Source organism: Bubalus bubalis, chromosome 22 (genome assembly GCF_019923935.1).
Source record: "Bubalus bubalis isolate 160015118507 breed Murrah chromosome 22, NDDB_SH_1, whole genome shotgun sequence".
Lineage (NCBI taxonomy): Eukaryota > Metazoa > Chordata > Mammalia > Artiodactyla > Bovidae > Bubalus > Bubalus bubalis.
The window spans coordinates 20,745,247-20,751,696 of NC_059178.1; positions in this window are offsets into that span (position 1 = coordinate 20,745,247).

Consider the following 6,450-nt stretch of genomic DNA (forward strand, 5'->3'; position numbering starts at 1 on the left):
CTAAGCTTTTCTGGGCTGAATCTTAGTAAAAGATTTAATGTATAAACAGGGGAAAGTTGACTTCCAAAAAGAATCTCCTATGGCTCTAGTTGTCAGTGAAATGGAGCAGGACTCTATGGTCCTTGCCCCCAACCACGTCCCCTGCCTGCCTTCTGTCTGTGGAAAACTTCAGTCAAAGAATAAGTTTAATCAGAGAAGCAAGAAATACGGCAACGAAGGAAAACAGTCCAAGGAGACTAAATAATAATAATGTAGTCATTAAGCATAGTCAAGGACCTTCAGTTCTTTCTCAAGGACTATAGATAATATTCTGAGCCATATCCTGTGAGCTGTCCTATAGATACCAAAACACCAGGTGGAGAAGTTAACCACACGATGACCAGACTGTACCCAGGACATGCTGCTGCTGCCATTGCTAAGTCGCTTCAGTCGTGTCTGACTCTGTGCGACCCCAGAGACGGCAGCCCACTAGGCTCCCCCGTCCCTGGGATTCTCCAGGCAAGAACGCTGGAGTGGGTTGCCATTTCCTCCTCCATCCAGGATATGAGTTGCCACAATTCAGACAATTGGCTGCAAAGAAATGGGAACAAACGGACCCTGGAACTGAAGATGAACTGTACATAAAACAACCATAGTGGTGCTGGTCAGACCGTTGATGACCGATTTGAAGATGACTGTTAGAGACGACTATGCTATTTCTGCATGTAGGTCCCCCCACCCCGACACTGTCTATAAAAGCTCTCACCCATTGCTTGTTGGGGGGTGGGAGGAGTCAGCCTTTGGACAGATGTCTGCCACCCTCCCGTCCCCCAGTTGCCAGCATCTGAAATAAAGCAAACTTTCCTTTCTACCACCCTGCCTTGCTTATTGGCTTTTGAGCGGCCAGCAGCCTGATTCCACACAGTCGTTAACATCGGGGTAGGAGAGACACCTGCTAAGTCTCTCTCTCCCCCTGAGTGAGCACACAGTGGTCTCCCCACCCTGGACCGAACGTGTTTAAACACGAAGTTAGTTAATGCTACTGGGCCTGCCTTTTAATTCCACGGAACAATGTTTGTTTGGAGAGAGTCTCAAGCATCTGAGCTCTTACAATACAGTGTGAAAACAAAGCATCCTTAAACCTGTCAGTGTTTTTAAAAAGAAAAACAACCAAACACAACTGTGGTCTTTGGCTAACTTTCTTAGAGAAGAAAACCAGCGTCTGCCGGTAACAGGCTGCTCTGGGGACGGCTGATCACAGGGCCGGATGGAACATTCGTAGTAATTAGTGGCAGCACCAGAATAGAAACCTCAGCAGTGCTCTTCCTGTTGTCATGGTGACAGCCCCCCAAACACCTGCCCCTCCCCTCCCAGGCACTCGGCACTATCCAGGCCGGCCTCCCATCTGGTGTGCGATCTTGTTGAGAGCAGAGAATTAAACTGACTGCTCATTTGTCTCCTGGAGTTGTGTGAGTGAGTGTGTGTATGTGTGCTGGGGTATGGGGAGGCAGACATGGATTGGAAAGAAGGGGATGGCTGAGGGCTGAGGGCTGGCTGTCCCCTGTGCTCAGCATGAGGGACAGGAGAGCAGCTGGCACGTCCTCCCAGATCACAGACAGGGGCTGTCAAGGGACCCTAAACTCATGACGCCCCTAGCACCTGGTGATGAGCCGGGGCCCTGGGATACACAGGCTCTCGACCTGATGCAAGGAAAAGCGGAGCCCACACCCTTGATTTTCTAAGATGTCCTCCACACTCACCCTCTGTTTCTGGTTGTTGAGCAATTTCCATGGGTTCTTTAGAGCTTGGGAAGAGTCAAAAATTCTTGTTGCTCTGCTAAAAAACTAAGAATTTGGCCAGATCTTTTTTTTTTAATGTTTTAAAATTATTTTTAATTGGAGGATAATTACTTCACAATATTGTGTTGGTTTTTGCCATACATTAATATGAATCAAGAGGAGGCAATGGCAACCCACTCCAGCGCTCTTGCCTGGAAAATCCCATGGACGGAGGAGTCTGGTAGGCTGCAGTCCATGGGGTCGCTAAGAGTCAGACACGACTGAGCGAGTTCACTTTCACTTTTCACTTTCATGCATTGGAGAAGGAAATGGCATCCCACTCCAGTGTTCTTGCCTGGAGAATCCCAGGCACAGGGGAGCCTGGTGGGCTGCCATCTATGGGGTCGCACAGAGTTGGACATGACTGAAGCGCCTTAGCAGCAGCAGCAGCAGTGATATAAATCAGCCATAGGTATATGTATATCTCCTCCCTCTGGAACCTCCCTCCCACCTCCCACCCCATCCCACCCCTCCAAGGTTGTCACAGAGCACCGGATGTGAGCTCCCTGCATTGCACAACAAATTTCCACTGGCTAACTAATTTTACATATGGTAGCAAATATGTTTCAATGCTACTCTTTCGATTTGTCTCACCCTCTCCTTCCCTCCCTGTGTCCGCAAGTCTGTTCTCTATGGCTCCATTGCTGTAAGAATTTGGCTAGATTTGCTAAAGACTTGAGAAGATCGTAAAGTAGAAATCGGCTGCTGATTCTCCTCGGGGTCTTGTTGGTTTCGGAACTGGGTGTGAAGGGTGTTGATGTGATTCCCTCTATCGTGTGCTGCTTGTCAAGGCCCTGGGGCTGCACACTGAGGCCAGGTAGGGTGCCCATCTCCACCACCCAGCAGGAAGTATGGGGCTGGTACGTGGATGTGCATTGGAAGAAATGTATGCGGTGCTTGGAAAGGGCACGGTTTGCCTGTGGTGTAAGATCAGCAGGTTTGGGTGTTTTGTTCCCTTAATAAATCTTCCCTGCGCCGTGCTGCACTTTGGGGAGTCTGTGTGCTGCGGAGTGCTGAGACCATTTGTCTGGGCTGCTGAATGAAGAGATTTCCTGAGATTTCTGGGTGGAGGGAACACACCTGCCCTGGCGGGTGTGAGTCACAGCTGCAGGTCTGCCAGATAGACGGCTGCTGTTTTGCCCGACGGGTGTTTGTGATATTCGTGGCCAATTGTGAGGTTCTTGCACTCGGTGCACTATGTTTAATGTTTCCATATTTGGAAGTCAGATGTGCTGTTCATCACACACGCTTATTTCTAAGAACACATCTCTGGTGTGTCATTTTTAAACAGAGCCAAGTTGGGCTTTCCAGGTGGCTTAGTGGTAAAGAACACGCCTGCCAATGCAGGAGACTGGGGTTCGATCCCTGGGTCAGGAAGATACCTTGGAGAAGGGAATGGCAACCCACTCCAGTATTCTTGCCTGGAGAATCCCATGGACAGAGGAGCCTGGTGGGCTGCAGTCCATGGGGTCAAAAAGAGTTGGACACGACTGAGCGACTAAAACAACAACAAGTTGGGGTTAATAACTTCCACATGGGCTACAACAGTCCTGTGAGAGGGAGTCATTTGGGCAGCAGTTCCTGAATCGTGGCCTGTCAGGGCTGCAAGCTCTCTGGGGTCAACCAGATGCATTTGGCAGAAAAGCAGCTAAGGCCTGAGGACTGCCGCTGGCAGCAGAGCGGGGCTGGGGTCTGGGCAGCCTCTCCCATCCCTCTGCTACCTGCCTTCACTAGAGATGTTTGCACAGGGGTAGTGGAGGAGGGGTTGCCGGCAAGAGAACCTGGGGATTTCCCTGCTGGTCCAGTGGCTAAGACCCCCTGCTCCTAATGCAGGGGGCCCAGGTTCAATCCCTCGTCAGGGAACTAGATCCCATGTGTCGCAACTAAGACACAGCATAGCCAAATAAATAAAAGTTTTTTAAAAAAGAGAGAGAAGGTATGTCAGTTCCTGGTGTAGTCAGAACAATGGTCATAGGATCACACCCCAGCTGGTATGTGGGGGCTGTGTTGGGAAGCCTGAGTAAGGTCGAGTGCTGGCCCCGCGTCTGTGGACACATCAGCCTGCCCTGTGGGCTGGGGCGGCCTGGGCCCGATTCTCGCGCCACCTCTTGCAGGTTCTGTGTCCCTGGGCTCTGTGACTTATGTTTCCTCAACTGTAAACCGGGACTGGGTCCCATCTCTGGAGGGTGGCTGCGAAGACATCATAGCACAGTGGGGCATCCTGCAGGCTGAGTGCACACACAGTCCCCTCATTATCCTCCCCATCGCTCCTTCCTCCCAGCTCTTCACTTGCTCCTTTTGCAGACTTTCAGCCTCCCCTCAAGTAAGTAGATGGCATGCTTCTTCCTGCCAGGCCGCTGCTCGGATCCCAGGGGCCGATGGCCAGCGACATTGTGCCATTAACTCCTGACAGTCTCTGTGAACCATGGTAGCTCAGGCTCATCCTAACCGACGTGACCCACTGATTCAGCACCACCATTCCCAGTTCCCGTTGGCACACCCTGGCAACACGGGGCCCCTCCAGCCTCACGTGCTGGGGAGGAGACCGGTCCACAGAGGCAGAATGCTCGGTCCACGGTGGCTGGAGAGATCCAGGTCAGTTGCCCCCAGGAGGGTGGTTCTTGCCCGTGAAGCCTCAGAGGGGATGATGGGAAGTTGGGGCTCAGCCAGCATGTGGGGCAGCCATTCCCCCACCCCTCTCTTTGTACAGGTGTGGAGGTAGCCAGACCTCCCACACTCCACACAAGGCCCCTACAAGAGCATAAGCCGAGCTGAGAGGTGGGTGCCTGTGGCCTCTGGGGGCTGGAATTGGCCCAGCCACTTCTCCCATGTTCTCCTGGTTGATGGTGTCACAGGCTGGTCTGGATCCAGTGTGACAGGGGACTCTCCCAGCAGGAATGCTGGGAATGTGGGTCACTGGGCGTCACCTTTGGAGGCAGCGATTCTGGCCGTTACTGGGGAAATGTGCAGAAAATGAGGAATGGGTTTTAACAACATATACAGTTTCCAGAGAATTCTCATGGGTGTTATCCCATTTTGAACTCACAATAACTATGTAAGGAAGGCAGGAAGGCTTTCAGGAGATGGAAACTCAAGGTCAGTGAAATGAAGTGAACAATAAATAATAAGTATCAAATGTGGAACTTACCTGGTGGTCCGGTGGATAAGAATCCACCTGTCAATGCAGGGAACACAGGTTCCATCCCTGATCCAGGAAGATTCCACATGCCACAGGGCAACTCAGCCTGTGCTCCATGACTACTGAGCCCATGCTCTAGAGCCCTCGAGTCACAACTCCTGAGCCTGCACACCTAGAGTCTGTGCTCACACAACAAGAGCAGCCTTCACCATGAGAAGCCCAAGCACCACAACTGGAGAGTGTCCCCTGCTCCCCACAACTACAGGAAGCCTGTGTGTAGCATCAAAGACTCAGCACAGTCAAAAATAAACAGAACTTCTTTTTTTTAAGAAAGATAAGTCTCAAATGTGTCAAAATATTCTTGGTCCATTTCATTGCCTTTTCTTCCCTTCCAATTTTATAGAGATAGAACAGCACCCCTTTTGGAGGGGTGATGTCATGTGACCATTTTACTGATGAGGAGACTGAGACCCAGGGAGGTGATGTAACTTGCTCAAGATGACACAGGTAGTATGTGGCAGAGTCAGGATTCAACCTAAGCCCCTGTGACCCTGCAGACAGGGCTTTCCCAATTAACTTATTGTCTTATCATGTGGTGATTTGCACAGGTTGTCAGCATAGACTATTTGAGTAAATAAATACTATTAAGTTCTTCAGATACTTCTGTCAACAAGTAAGTTCGTCAGTGTTATTCCCAAAATAAGTTACCCACAATGCTATATTTCTCTTTGACAGGCAGAATGAAACATAATGAGATACACATGATGTTTTAAAAACTCCAGTTTGGGGACTTTGCAGCTGGCCCAGTGATTAAGGATCCACCTTCCAATGTAGGGGACATGGGTTTGACTCCCACGTGCCGCAGGGCAACTAAGCCTGTAGCTCTGGAGCCCGGGCACCACACTAGAGAGAGGCCCTGGCACTGCAACGAAGATCCCATGTACTACAACCAAGACCCAACTCTGCCAAAGACAAACAAGCAAATATTTAAAGAACCCTAAAACTCCATTTTCCTGGCATTCTGCAAAGTGACCTGATGTCTAGGTATTGGTCATGACTTTCTAGTACAAAAAAAAAAAAAAGAGAGAATTCAGGTAAGCGTGCCAAGGTCTGTTTTGCTGACTCTGTGAAATTTGAAGATGACCCAGAATGTCTTAGGGAACAAAAGTTAGAAACCACTATTTTAGAACTTGGGTCTAGGCTAAGCATGGAAGCAGAACGGTTTTGGTTAGTTTATTTTATTTCCCGAACCTGCTTCCTATCACTGACAAGTCTGTAGGCGATTCAGGTGGAGCCTGCAGTTACAGCTGCAATAGATCTGTGGTAACCAAAGCCAAGGAGTCCATTACGTTTTGCTGAGTGGACGGTGGGCTGACACCCCGTCAGGTGCTCAGGACCTTGGAGAGAGGTTTCGACTGCCTTCCAGCGCTACAGAGCTGATTGCTCTGTATTTAATTCTTAGGGAAATGAACCTTTTCATGTTCAGTTACTCCT